The sequence below is a fragment of the Canis lupus genome, chromosome 11, assembly GCF_003254725.2.
Source record: "Canis lupus dingo isolate Sandy chromosome 11, ASM325472v2, whole genome shotgun sequence".
Lineage (NCBI taxonomy): Eukaryota > Metazoa > Chordata > Mammalia > Carnivora > Canidae > Canis > Canis lupus.
The window spans coordinates 44,261,773-44,277,401 of NC_064253.1; the positions used below are offsets into that span (position 1 = coordinate 44,261,773).

The following is a 15,629-nucleotide window of genomic DNA, read 5'->3' on the forward strand; positions in this document are numbered from 1 at the left end:
CTGATGTAATAGAACAAAAGCAGCCCTGACTGTGAAACCTAAGAATCTTGTCACTCCACAACCATCTGTGGTAAGAAGGTAAGTTCAGTTCTTCATCTGTCCCCATCTCACAGGGAGAATCAAGGGGGATAATACATCTGAGAGTGCCCTGTAAACTCTAAAACACCATACAAGCATAAGGGATTATCATTGTGGTTGTTATAATAGATTATATTGACATTCCCTAGCTACAACCTTTAGAAGTCAGAGAAAAGTGCCTGGGGGTGGGGGGTGGGGGTGCTGGGAATACAGAGTTTTCATTAATTCATTTAGGCTTTGTGCCAATTGAATTCTAACTCTAGAACTATTTCCTGTAATTATGATTTAGGAGTGCCAGAAACAAATGTAGCTAACAAGTTCACCCAGTTATATGGAGAACAAATTAGTTCATAAAACATAGTAGATTTTATCTCCAAATTGAAAATTTGGCCTAAGTCAGTAACAGACACTAAGTCATTTGATTTTTTTTTCTCGGCAGGGGAATTTTGGTTAGCAGGTATTTTCAGAGGACCAGTAGCCATTAAGAGTAAGGTAACATAATTAGGAGAAAATATATCCCTATATAGTGTCAAAATGAGTCCATTTATAATATTAACATTTGTATCCAGTTTTTAAAGACTATAATTCTATCTGGTCATTGATACCAGTGATTCCAACAACTGTGGTTTGCAAAAAAAAAAAAAAAAAAAAAACCCACCATGCCTCATATCCATACATTTCTATTTTTTAGTCCAGGACAGGGACCTACAAGTCTCCATTTTTAATAAGAATCTCAAGTATTTTCAATGCAGGAAGACCTCAGAATCACTTGGAGATCGTAGGTTTGCGAATTCAAACTAGGCTTATGTCTAGACCAGGGCAAGGCAAGTTATCAGAAATGAGTGAATCAAGCTTGATGGGGACCATGGTGAATAGAGAAAGCCATGCTTCTCCTTCAGGGTGCAATGGGTACTTAGCATAAGTCAGTTTTTGCCCTGAAGAAATATATATCCAGTTTCCAGGTATTTCAATATTTTAAGAGATGCCAAAAGCCTGAATTTTTGTGTGTGCAAAATACTCTGATTTTAAAAATGTTAACCTAACATTTAAAATAGTATGCAGATTAACCACACATTTGCAGGCTACACTTTAACCAGTGAGAGGCTACTTCGATACCTCTATTCTAGGCCAGAATTCCTTGCAGGTTATAGAGTATGGGCCTTAGTTATGAATGAATGAATGAATGAACGAATGACATGCTAACTCTTCAGGATTGCTGACTTTATCATGCTTCTAGGGCAAAGATCTACCCTACTACTCCACAGTAATTAAAAATGACCTTTCCATTGTTTTCAGGGGAGGGAACTGTCCAATCAAACAGCTATACACTTGCGCATTGTAGACACGTCCTTCCCTCAACGGTAACATTTTATTTTGTTTCGGGTGCGGTTGTCTACCTATCTTTCATGGTGTAGCTCATTGCATTTTTAAAAGATGTTTTTTCCAGGAGCTAATTGAGCTTTATCTATGTGAGTGAGCTAGAATCTGTCACTGACAGCCTGCAGAAGGCCATTTCTTCAATTGCTTGAAAGAACTAAAGAGTCAGACATGACAAACTGCTGCTCGGAATACCTGGCAGCAAGCCCATTAGTGCTGCTGTGCCAAGATGCGCTAATAAATTACTTAGAGAACACAGACTCACTTTATTTCCGTCATGAAACTCGCCACCCTAAAACCAAAGGAAAAGATTTGATTTTTTTTTTTCTATCATAGTTTGTCAGGGCCTTTCGGAAACAGAATGCATTATTTATTTTTTAGAAAACATAATTGCTGGCAAAACCACTCTAGACTAGGAGAACAGCTTTCTTTTGTTTCTTGTACGATTTCTCGAGAAACAAACCTTGGGCTTTCTTTCTACTCCTTACTCTTTGCCAAGAAGCAACTGTTAACATAGTAGCAACTGTAGCAAAAAAAAAAAAAAAAATCAAACTGCGTATTTTTTTTCCTATCCTGTTTCATAAACTGGATCCTATTGCTTTAGCTTTCCTTGTAATCTACAAGACAATTAACTGTTTCCCAAGGGGTGGAGCAAAAGTACCTATTTTACCAGAATGTTCTTATCAAACATTGATTTAAAGGATTACGAATAAGTGGTAAAAGGTGTCTGCCAGCATCTTGGGGATTTGCTCTATTTAGTTTGGATCAAATCCTCCCATAGGCAAAGTAGGCCAGATAGGATTCTAGGTCTTAAATTGATGAGTTCTCTCTAGACAATTCTCTGAATTGACTGACTCTGCTGTCCTCATCCCAGCTCTAATGTTCATTTCTGGTTACATAGCACATCACTACCGCACAAATTTTGGTATTTATCTTTGAGTGATCTTGGTTGTTGATGCAGCCTTTGCATCACTGAATCACTGGGGCCAGGGAAAGGGAATTCTCTGACTAGCCATCCTAGGTGGAGGAGCTTTTTGAGAGACAACATGAAATGGGGAAGGAGAACTTTCTCAGTAATCAACATAAGCCCACTAAAAATCAGCTTGGGGCCCAGAGTATGAATGTGATTTTCAGAGACTCTGAAGTTTGGTTCAAAGAACTTACACAAATGAAGAAAAAAAAAAAAAAAAAAAAAAGAATTTACACAAATGTTTTTGAACAATGGAATTCTTAAGAACAAATCTTGGGAAAAGATTCCCAAGAGATCTCCAGCACTTGTACTAGTACTCATTAGGAGGTAAGATTTCCTGTAACAATTGCAGATGCAGATACAGTGTTATTTGCTCAATGCTGTCCATATTATAAGCTGACAGAGATAGGTAGGCTATCAGAGGATTTGAAGCATCTTCTCTAGCTCATTCATCACTAGTCATTCATTTGATGCAGTTTTCCAAGAAAATCATCTTGACAAGGAAGCAGCTGTTCGGCTAATAGCCTGAATCCTAGGAACAGGAGGTGAAGATTCTTCAGGAGTTCCTGTGCTCACCTACCTGTCCTGCTAACTAAGCCACATGTAGTCATGGAATTGGTGTCAGAAACTCAGGACTAGGTCACGTTGAAGTTATTTTTAGCAGGTTCAGTCTCTGTGTTCTGAACTGCTCTGGGTTGAGGCTGGGATGGAAAGATGAAGGAAATGAGAAAACAAAATTCTGGCACTCATACTTTTTCACAGACTCAAAGTTCAGAAGATGTTCCCTTTATCAAATATTCCCCTCATGTACAAGCCTTTTGAGCTTATTTTGGCAGCAGCTTTGAGAAAGAGAGCAGATCGACCTACTCTTTAAGCAAGATTGCTTGCATACATTTACAATAAAATAAAGACTTTGCCCCTTGCTACCTGGGTCATTTTTGTCTTCACTTAGATGTCCCACTTTGGAGAAATGCGCCCATTTGCCTGTCCTGTGTGTATGTCTGAATTGGCAGCCAAAGGAATATGACCAGAACCTAGTATTCTCTGTTCCTCCAGCCATTTCACTCTGTTCACAGCCTCTGCTATCAGCAACCATTATCAATTTTCCCTAAATGACTTCCTCTAGATACTGTTACTCTCTTCACTGTCTTTCTGGTTGATTGAATCTCTCCTTCTGCAAACATTTATTTTTTAGTTTCTCTGCATAAGACTCACACTGGGCATTGAAAATAAACAATAAATTGTTTAATTCCACCAACATGAGTGTGCCAGGCACAGTTTTGATATCCTAGAGAACTCAGAGTCAGATAGAGAAGACAGGCCAACCAGAAGATACTTATAATAGAGAAAGGAAGTGATGCTACACTAAGCACAGTGTGTTTTGGTGGACACAGAATGGGTACTAGATCTGAGTGGACCGAGAGATAGCCATGGAGAAGAGGTGTATTTCTTTCACTGTGGCTCAGCCAAATTCATGGTATGGCTGTTTTCCAAGTATCTGTTTAGAGTAGAATGGAACATTTTATACTGGGATGCCCTTTTTCTAAAGAAATCTGACAAACTCAAACATACCATGGTATTCTCTTCCACCTCACACCAAGCACTCCATTCATCTCCAGCAATATGAATACCCGTGCCAAGTTTATTCATCTGATTTCCTCTCCTATACCACCTTCCAGGCTTACAAGGTTGGACAGAACTCTCAGAAAAAAAATAAAAAAATTTAAAAATAAATAAAATAAAATAAAATAAAATTACTTGGATTGTTTTCATAAAATTAATTAAAATAAAATATGAAAAATAGCCAAATCTCATTGCATTTGTCCCTGTAGTTAGGATTCATAACTTATCCTATGAGAAATGCCACATGGAAAATTTATTCCCTTTCTTTGATCTTTAATGCTACATGATTCTGGTCTATTACACCTGCTGAAGTAGAAGACAGTACAAGTGTCAATCTGTCTGCTGTGAATTTCATATGGTTTCCTTTTCTCCTAAGGACTGACCTGTCAGGATGGAGCTCAAGTTTTCCTATTCCTATTCAACATCCGTATATAGTCCAGGGTGCTCAAAGCCATACTAGGTAACATGTATCTGCAAATTTAATGGTTTATAGTTATCGTGCATCCCCTAGCTACCTGGGCAAACTTGGACCAGTGAATAAAATTCTCTGAGATTGAGTTTCCTCTTCTATAAAATGTGAAACTGTAATAAGTTTAATGTGGCCCTCCAAGAAATGGCTTCACCCTAACCTCTAGAACCTATGAATACTACCTTCTCTGAAAAAAGAATGTCTATTGCCTTAAGTGGCCAAAAAAAAAAAAAAAAGAGAGAGAGAGAGAGAGTGAAAGAGAGAAGCAGAGGGAGTTTGGTACAGAAGAGGAGGAGTCAATGTACCACAGAGGCAGAGATTGGAGGGATGTGGCTGGCCATAGCTATGGAACTCCTGAATCCACTAGAAGCTGGAAAAGGCAAGGAATGGAATCTCTCATGGAACCATTAGAGGGGGTGTGGCCCCAATGATGCCTTGATTTGAAGTGGCCAGAACTATGAGACAATAAATTTCTGTTATTTTCAGCCACCAAGTGTGTGGTATTTTGTGACAGCAGCCACAGGAAATGAGTGCCGAGGTAATAGCCACCTTGCTGGGTCAACATGAGGATCAATAAGAAAGTAGGTGCAGAACCTGGAATAAAGTAGTCACTCAGTAAATAGTGATGGTTAGTCATAGTACTAGTGGTAGTAATATTACTATTTCCTCACTACTTAGTACACATTCAAGTGTCAAAGTTCTAAATGTTAACAGAATAGGCCTAATTTTTTTCATGCTTCCAAGAGATGAACAATCAACAAATAACCCAATTCACCTTTCTAGCTTTATCTCGTACAACCTAGCTTATACATAGGATAACTACACATCCAGTTTTCCCAGCATGTCCTGGTATATGCCTGTTGCTCCCCTGTAATTATAGATATCTTCCCCTTTCACTCTGAAAGGAGCCTGAGTTGGACAATAAACAATATGGTTGACCTATCCACACACCAAGCATGCTAGAATAATTGCAAACAATTTTTGCAAGTGTACCACAAGTTAGGAATTATTCTAGGCATTTAACTTATATCTATTCCTTTAATTCTCACAAAGATCTATCGATAAAAACACTAGTTTTTATCTCCAGTGTACCCAAGAACACATAGACAGTGAGCACTACAGTTGATGTTGGTTCTCAGGCAGTCAGAATTTAGACCTATACTCATAACCACTCTGCTCCACCACCACTTCATTTCTTGACAACGTCCCAAAAAGTAGCCACTCTCATCTCATACCTCTTTGCATCTACTAATGGTTCTCAGCTGCAGTCTTAGGTCATTGCTATATTCTAATCAATTATGAGAAATCCCATATGGTGGTTATTACTACTAATAATGAGGGTTACATCAAATTACTTTCTAAATAAATTAAAGCAGATTCAAGATTATCCCTACAATAACACAGCACTCACTCATTTGAGTTCTTAGTCATAAGGGAAAGAAGGAAAGAAAGGCTGCAGTAACAGTAGACATAATACCTGGTATATGGAAACACCATTGAATGTGTACGTTTCAGTGGGGGAAAAAGGTTGAGAAGTTTCCTCATCCTGTTCTCTTCTTCTGAAACATCTCCCTTCACCAGCCTCCTGTTGAATGTCTACTATTTCCTCTAGTCTCAATTCATATGGCCATGAACAGATCCCCAAACACCTGTGAAGAACAATTCCTCTTCAGAATGTTCATCATTGGTATATCATGTTTGCCATGCATCATACCATGCTATATTGTATAGTGATTGAGATGCTGTTCTGTCTCCCCAGTGTCTCTGCAGGACCCTCTAGGCAGAGACTACAATTTTCTCTTTTCTGGACTCCAAACATCAATCACAGTTCTGCACAGAAAAGGCTTCAAAGATGTTAGTTTATGGATTGGACTGTGCCTCATGGCAACTGCATGTTTCTTTAGCCTAGGCTGCCATTCCATAAACATTCTGCCCACTAAATGAACAGTCTGCATTCACTTGGTGACAATTTATTGAGTATTTACTCAGTTCCAGGTAGGGAGCCAGAACCTGAGAATCCAGAGATAAACATTCCCATCTCTTCTCACTAGACAGAGATTCATCTAATGATTCCTGGAAGAGGGGATACCTGTATTCAGTGTGCAGGTTTAGAAGGACTTACAGAAGAAGAAAAAGGTACTCTAGATCTGTGATGCTCCCTCTAGATCTATGATTCTCAGACCAGCAAACTCATCATCATCAGGGAGCTTGTTGGAAATGCAGCATGTCAGACTATGCCACAGGTCTACTAAATCAGACTCTGCCATTTAACCAGGTCCCCATAAGTTCATTAGAGTGTGACAAACACTCCTGAAGACAGTGAGATAGTGTGTGAAAAGGCAAGAATGCTTACAGATGGCTTCTGTGGGCACCATAAGTTCCATACAGCTAGAGGGAAAAGTGCAAATTCAAGAGTGGGGAAAGGTGAGTCTGAACAGGTTTGGACTTTGAGGTGGGGCACCATCTGTTACCCTGGGAGTTTGCACTTTGTCATGAAAGCTGTGGGGATTCATGGAGGATTATGCACAGGACAGTAGCATGATCATATATATTGTGGAAAGATCACAGGGATGCCTGAGGGGAGAGAGGTTTGAAGGTGGCAGTCTATTGGCAAAGATTCATTAGGAGGCTGTTTTAAAAACAGATTCGCAATTGCAGTTGTGGGGAGCTGAGAGAAAAAAGAACTGCTTTAAATATATTAAAAGAGTTTTTATATTTATGTTAGATTGCTCTTCAGGCTTGAACATTTTAATATTACAGCCTTTATTGTGATTGTTACTATGATGAGTACTGTACTCAATTCTTGGTTACAAAAAAAAAATAAAGAAGCTATAACTCTAGCCCTAGGAAGTTTACGGACTCTTAGAGGAGAGGGTAGACAAAGAGATCATTAGCAGACGATCTATTCGGCATGAACAAGTACTGTAAAATCACGGAGGCGGGCAAGAATTACTAAATCTTGACTGAGCCAATAAGAGAGAGCTCCAGAGAGGTGGTTACATCTGGGCAACTGAATAAAACACAATAAGATGGAGGCAGTATAATGTTATGGTTCAGGGCATGCATTCTGGAGTCAGACTGCTCAGGCTTGAATAAACCAGATCCACCATATGTATGCACGTACCTGCCCTATACGACTTTATGCAAAGTACTTAATCTTTCCTTGCTTCATCTTTAGGGTGGGGATGATAATAAAAGGCCCATCTCACAGAATTGTCGTGAGAACCAAATGAGACAGGTTAAGTTTACAGCACAGCACTCAAAACCTAGGAAGCACTCAAAAACTGCTACCAATTATTACTACAATATATGAGCTAAATTTTGAATGATAAGAGGGTGTTTCCAAAGAGAGAAAAGCTGAAAATAATTCCTGGCAGTGGTAAGTGTCTGCACAGGCCAGGAAACATGAAAAAGCAGGCACTGAGACTAGGGAATGGATTCGGCATTCACAATAGTCGCAGTGAAGAGAGGGTGGCCGATGAAAGACACTGCAGAAGGAAGTTTGGTGAATATGGCAAAAGGCCTGGAATGACATTCTCAGCTCAAAATAAAATAAAATAAAGCTCTGTTTTATTTTGATTGAGGACAACAGGGATGCAGATACAAAGGAGTACTAGGATAATGTGAGTTTATTAGGAACCTTCAAAGGTAGAATAGAGTGAAAAGAGCCCAGAAGCAGAGTGAACTATTAAGAGTGTGTTGCCACAATCCTGGCAAAAAGATGATGGTCAAAATAATAATGTTAGTGATAAAGAGAGGCATGCCAGATTCAAGAAGCATCTCTGAGTTAGAAATCCTAGGCTTCAGTTACAGGATGACAATGAGTGTCCTGTCTAGGATGACAAGAATGATGACAGTGAAGCATCTCACCACGTGTCCTAGTTAGTCTTAGAGGACAGCTACAGATAACAGAAAACCAAAAATAGCAGGAGTTAGTAACTACTTCTCTCAAGTAGTCCTGAGCTAGGCAACTGAGAACTGAAATGATGGCCCAGGTTGTCAAGGACCAAGCCTCCCTTTTATCTTGTTGATCTCATGCAAGGATTCTCTTCTCAAGGTCACCTCATGATTTAAGTTGCTGCAGTAGCCCTGGCTCCAGCCATCATCTTCTTGTTCCAGCCACAAGCAAGGAAGAAATGGATGGAGAAGGTAGACTGTTTTCAATGGCAGTCATTTAAAGAAGGCTCCCAGGGGCACCTGGGCGGCTCAGTCAGTTGAGCATCCAACTCTTGGTTTCAGCTCAGGTCCTGATCTCATTTTAATGAGATCAAGCCTCACATAGAGCTCTGCGCTAAGCATGGAGTCTGCTCGAAATTCTCTCTCTCTCTCTCTCTCTGAGCCTCCTGCTCATGCTCTCTCTTTCCCTCTCTCTAAAATAAATAAATAAATCTTTAAAAAGAAAAAAAAGAGAGAAGGAAGGAAGGAAGGAAGGAAGGAAGGAAGGAAGGAAGGAAGGAAGGAAGGAAGGAAGGAAGGAAGGAAGGAATCTAGTTCCAAGAAGCTTTCACACGACCCTTTCACTTATCTCATATTAGAAAGAATGAGCAAAGGAGGTTGAAAGGTATGTAGATATTATTTTGGATGGCCTTTTTCCCAGTTAATAGATGTTAAAAAGATACAGTAGAACTTGGGGAATGAGGAGCAATCTCTGCCACAATCAAACAGGGAATGGAATAGGGGAAGGAAGTATAACTGAGGGAAAAGAAAGAATTGAGCCTAAGGTAGCTATAAGGACATAAAGTGAGAAATATTCAGCAGGCAGTTGAAGACATGTCTCCAGAGATTAGGAGAGAGATGTGAAGACATGGGTAAGAAGTGTGCATTCCATCCCTTCTGCTTTCAGTTGTCATGAAATAAAACTTTGAGGCTTTGAAAGTAGCCTATTTATTCCATTCATAGAGAAATTTGTTGGCATGACAATAAACCCACAACAGAAATTATTACATTATGATTGTCAAAAATATAGAGTAATTCACAAGGTTTACAGGTAAGAACCTTCTCCCAGAATTTCTCAGTAGCTCTGTTACTGATGCCCATGGGCTGGTCTATTTTCCCCATGTTGGATTTTGGAGCTGACATTTTGCTGCATGATATTGAGGCTATGAACATTCAAAATCCCTTACAGCAACATCTTTAAAATAAACTTCATCTCCAAGTGTTTATGCTCTGTCAGGAAACACATTAATTTTCATGACTCTGAAATTGCAGAATTTCTTTAGAGAGACAAAATCCTTTGTAGACTTCATGGTACCTGGAAAACATGGGTACACCTACTCTGCCCCAGAGTGTTACACCCACAGAATAAAGGTCAGTACTGTCCTCAAGCTGACCTTATATTCCTTAAGGACTCCTCACTGTATTTCTATGAGTTAAGAATTTAGGACTCCAGAGGCAAAACTATACATTTTTTCCAGGAAGGAGAATAACACACTTCCAGAGTTGACTAGTCACAAGTTAAAAGAAGCATTGGCAACATGAGAAAGTCCAGAAAGTAATTCATATGGTGAAAGGTCTAAAATCAAGTGAATATGGGACTCGACTGAGGAATCTCAATAAAGACTTGAATCAAAATCTCAAGTTTGAGGAATCTTGAGAAGAGAGAAGTTTAGCAGGATTATAAAATTCAAATATCAGAAATATACATATAAAATGAGACCAAAGGGAAGAAGTTGCAAGGAAGCAGATTGAGCCTGAAATTAGGCATATTTTCTAGCACTTGAAAATAAGCTGTTGAAAAAAATTGTTTTCAGCAAAGTAGGAAAATTGGAAACCATGCTTGATGTAGTAAAGACTACATAGCATCGACCAATATCCCATTTAAAACACTAGAGGCATTTCCATTCAAATCAGAAATAAAACAACAGGGCTTATTGTTGGCACCATCATCTGGCATTATTCTATAAATTCTAGCGTGATTGAAATATGAAAACAAAAAAAAAAGAAGAAGATGTATAATCATGGGAAGGAGGTGACAAGCTATTATTTGCAGATGATATGATTTATATTTTTACCCAGAATCCCAAGCAAATCAAATGAAATGCTATTTAAACTAATAAGAGTTTAGGAAGATAGCCAAGTATAAAAAATGTAGAAAATCAATAACTTGCCTATATATCAGTAGCAATGAATTAGAATATAAAATGGAAAATGATCCTATTAATAATGAAATGACAAATGTCAATTTCTTGTAAGGTACCTGACAATTTGCTGTCTAAGTATAAGGGCACATAAACAGAATAAGCGGAATCCATCTGATCCCCCAGGCTCTCATTATTCCAATGGGAGCCATGCTTAGGTGGAGCTGTGCTTCAGGAGAGAGCCCCTGGCTCCATCACTTCACTTATTTATATGGAGGATGGGGCGGGGGTGGAGTGGGTGGGGAGGGGGCTTAAGAGGAACCCAACTGACTGTGCAATGATGTGAGCTCTATGTGTTCTGGGAAAGAGCCTTATTAAAAAAAGGCAGAAAAGTGAGGCATCCTGATGTCAGCCAGGAGACCTTAAAATTCAACACTCTATCAAACAGAGATATTGCTGCCCTATTGTTGAGCCAGCATAGACCTGCTGATAGCTCATAGCAAAGCCAACAGAAAGGGGCATGAGACTGCCTTAAGGCCATTGGACAAAGCTTTTGTCCCTCCTCCCAAGTAAATTGCAAGACCATTAAGGAGAAGAATAATTTTTCTGTGAGGTATTAGAGAATATTTCAATAAATATATTTATTCCATCTATTCATTCATTGCCTGAAAAATATCTTTTGATGCCACAAGCATGATGAATTGGAGACTAGTAAGAAAAGTACCAATAATATGCAGGAAAGAAATGATAAAGCACTAGCAATGGAGATGGGAGAGGATGGATTCAAGTAATATACTAGAAATACAATCAAAAAGAATTCTTTGGGATTATATGTGCATGGTGAAAGAGGAAGAGAAATCAAGTAAGACTTCTGGGTTTCTGGCTTGAGCAACACAGGAGGTGGTGAAGTCGCTAAGGAGGTGTTTAGGGGAAGGGAGTTCAAGAGTTCAGTTTGAATGTAATAAATTTAAAGAAGTTGTAAGACATCTTAGAGGAGCTGTCAGTAGGCAGTCACCTATAAGAGCCTGAACTCCAAGGAGAGTTTAAGATAAAAATATAAATGGCACTGTCAGCACATCAATGCTTTACTCCAGGAAAAGAATGAACAGTTTAGGTAGTGGCTCCAAACTGAGTTACAATATCTGCCGTAGCTGTGTAGTAGCATCGATGTACTATTTACTGAATACTTTTTCCAAAACTCAACTAAAATTCTCACTGAAATACCCACTGTAATCTCTTTCAAAGTAGTGATATCTGTGAAATTTCCTGTTTAATATGACAGTTATATTCTAGTTTAACATGCATATAAGATTAATTTCGATTCCACCAGGAGAATGCATATCGCAATCAAGGGAATAATGACATGAAGAACAGGAAACACTGAGAAAGAATGTAAGAAAATCTAGGACTGACTAGAAGAACTTGAATATTTAGAGTTGGGATAGAAGAAAACTTTGTAAAAAGTTTGCAAAGATTGAGCAGCTAGAAAGGAAGAAGGTAAACCAGAAGACCAGAGTGGAGTAGGTATTATAATATGCCACCAAATACCCCTGACTGAAGGATCTATCCTTTCTTTCAGGAAATTGGCCTCAGCTGGAGAGAGGTCCTTACCCAGGGCCACACTCCTTCCTCAAGAGGCAACCATATCCCATGACATCCACATCCAATGATTGTCCAAAGTGTATGAGCTCTCCCTCTTCCTCTACCCCTCTCTACTGCTTGCATGTGCTCTCTTTCCCAAAATAAATATTTTTTTAAAAAGAAGTCATAACATAATTATTGATGGAAAGTCTCAGTAATTACAAAAATGTAAATTTTCATCAAATTAATGTGGGCATTATTTGGAAGAGGAAAAAACAATTGATCTAGCTGGAAAATAAACAAGTGAAAAAACATTTTTAAAAGTCTCTGAAAAAGAAAAATATTGAAAAACTTTCCATTTCTCTAGAATCTAGATATTAAAACACACTGAGGAGCTACTATTAGTCATACAATATAGGGTTGTTAACAAAATTAAACAGATTAAGATAAATGAAAGCTCAAAATGGACCCAAATCAAATGTATACAAATACATAAGTATAAGCAAGAATTACCCATGCAAATGTGAGAGGTAAGTGTTTTCTGGCAAAAGAATTCATATGTTCAAGGGCCCCAATGTTTGAGAAAAAACAATTTAACAAACTGAAATTTATTTTATCTAGGGCTAAAACAAAGAAGCATGGAGTGGCATAAGAGAAGACAAAAGAGGTAGTCATTGCAAGAGCCTACTTAACTCTGTAGGTACTGAACCATAGGCAAAAGTTTGGATTTTATCCTACTGGCAATGGGAAACTATCTAAGGCTGTGCTGTCCAACATGGCAGTCAACAAACCCACGTGTCCATCATGTACTTCAAACAGAATTAGTCTGAATTGAGAAATGCTGCAAAAATAAAATACCAATTTTTTAAATTGTTCATATTTAAAAGTATATTTATAACACATTAATAATTTTATGTTGATTATGTGTTAAAATCACAATATGTTGGTTATATTGTATTAAATATAACATATTCTTAAAATTAATTTCTTCTCTTTTTTTAGCCTTAAAACTAAGTTCACCTCTCTTTTGAATGTAACTACTTGAAAATTTTAAATTACTATATATAGCTCACATTTATGGATCATATTATATTTCTATTGACGAGGACATGGAGACTTCAAGTCAGAAAGTGAAATGATTAACTTAGCATTTTTGTTTATTTTTTTTAAGATTTTATTTATTTATTTGACACAGAGAGAGCATAAGCAGGGGGAGCAGCAGGCAGAGGGAGAGGGAAAAGCAGGCTTCCGGCTGAGCAGGGAGCCAATGCCAGTTTCAATCACAGGATCCCGGGCTCATGACCTGAGCTGAAGGCAGATGCTTAACTGACTGAGCCACCCAGGTGCCCCAACTCTGCATTTTTAACAGACCTCTCTGGCTTCAGTGAGATTCATCCAGTGTCCTCTCATTTATGTGCATGCTGAGTTCTTGACCTACACTTCCTCTTCCACATCTTCTGACCATCCCCCATGCAACATCTTCCCTTCTTTTTCATTATGCTCTTAGCAAAAGTTTTATCCTAATATACAGGCAGGCTATTTGCATAGGATTTCAGGTATTTGAATTTTTTGTCTTGTTTTGTCTTTAATTGTAGAAAGTAAAACTTTATCCCTTCAAGAAAGAAGGGCAAGATGGGGAAGCATGGAAGACAGATATACAATATATCATGTAATATCACCTCAGTGATATTGCTGAGTGCTCCCTATCCAGAAAACTACCACCGAATGATCATTTCCCTGTGTTGGGCAGTATCCTCCCTACCCCCCAAGGGCAATCATCCCCTAAAGACTGCTCAATACTGAATCTGCTCTTTCCTCATCAGCAGTGCCCATGGTTCCCAGGAGCCTCTGCTGCCCATTCCCGCTAATAGAAATGTCCTGAGGTAAGAGATTTATAGGAAAGACCCCTCTTCCTTCATTAGCTTAGAGTATTTCCAGCAGTTAACTTCAGGGAGTTCAAGGGTGACTTAACTAACCTAACCTTTACGAGCAATGGCCACAGCTTTTTATCATAAGCATAAACTGTTGGAGATTGGGGGGGGGGGGGGTTTGACACTTGATGACAGTGGTCATGGAAGGTCTATATTAACCTCAAGTCTTAAGAATATCAAGTAAGTATTCAGGCACCTACCCCTCTCCTTAGCTCATATAATCTTCATGTTGCTCCATTGTCTTTGGAATTTCACAACTGTGTAGATTCCTCATAGGTACATCTATTAAATTTGATTTTTCTCCTGCAAAAAAAATTTTTTTTAAAGAATACCAAGTAATTAGTTTCTCCTAGATGATCAGGTAATTGTACAATAAGCTTGAACTTGGAAAAGTCAACGTATATGAAAACCCAGTAACTGATCTATAGCTCATGTTTGATAATTGCTATTGAATCTGAACCTGCACTGCCTTCAAGGGACCATCACTATCAGTTATGACCATTACTTAAAGGGCTAGGGGCTTATGTGGGAATAACTAATTCTCTGCATACCTGGGGCGAGCCAGGCTGTGTGGCTCAGTTTATTTTTTTTTTAAAGATTTTATTTATTTATTCATGAGAGACACACAGAGAGAGAGGTAGAGACACAGGCAGAGGGAGAAGCAGGCTTCATGCAGGGAGCCTGACGTGGGACTCGATCCCGGGACTCCAGGGTTAGGACCTGGGCTGAAGGTAGGCGCTCAACCGCTGAGCCACCCAGGGATGGATACCCGTGGCTCAGTTTAGATCAGTGATCTCTAACTGCTGATCTTTAAATCTATGGCTCTTTTTGTGTTTATGTGTTAATGTTTGTTGAACTAACCATAAAAAATAAGTTAGCAGCACTTTGACTTTTAATATTAGAATTCCCAAGTCAAAGCTGATAGTCAAAGCAAGAGGACTGCAAGCATAGAGGGTGGAAAGCACAGGAACAAAGACAATGACAGAAAAATGCCTAGTAATAAACACAGAGTGCTCCGGGTAGATGAAGAAATTCCTTTGTAAGCATGCTTTACTCCAAGTCAGATTAGTTGGACTGGCATTTATTTTTATGTAAACGGTAATCTCTTTTTTTTATTTATTTTTTAATGTTTTTTTATTGGAGTTCAGTTTGCCAACATATAGCATAACACCCAGTGCTCATCCCATCAAGTGCCCCCCTCAGTGCCCGTCACCCAGTCACCCCATCCCCCCGCCCACCTGCTCTTCCATCACCCCTTGTTTGTTTCCCACAGTTAGGTGTCTCTCATGTTCTGTCACCCTCTCTGATATTTCCCACTCATTTTCTCTCCTTTCCCCTTTATTCCCTTTCACTATTTTTTCTATTCCCCCAAATGAATGAGACCATATATGTTTGTCCTTCTCCAATTGACTTATTTCACTCAGCATAATACAGCTGATTTGCATATGACACAAACAAGTCCAATTCTTAAAAAAGAGAATAACATGCCACCTTGACAGTTCACCAAAAGGGATCTTTTAATT

At 38.8% G+C, this 15,629-nt stretch overlaps 1 long non-coding RNA gene across 1 annotated transcript in view; it reads right to left on the reverse strand.

Moving 5' to 3' along the window:
- LOC112650416 (uncharacterized) overlaps positions 1–15,241 on the reverse strand; it is a 92,875-nt gene extending 77,634 nt beyond the window's left edge. The window contains exon 1 of the long non-coding RNA XR_007414046.1: positions 14,307–15,241. This is a non-coding gene — a long non-coding RNA (uncharacterized LOC112650416). The remainder of the gene's footprint in view (positions 1–14,306) is intronic.
- Between the last annotated feature and the right edge of the window lie 388 nt (positions 15,242–15,629).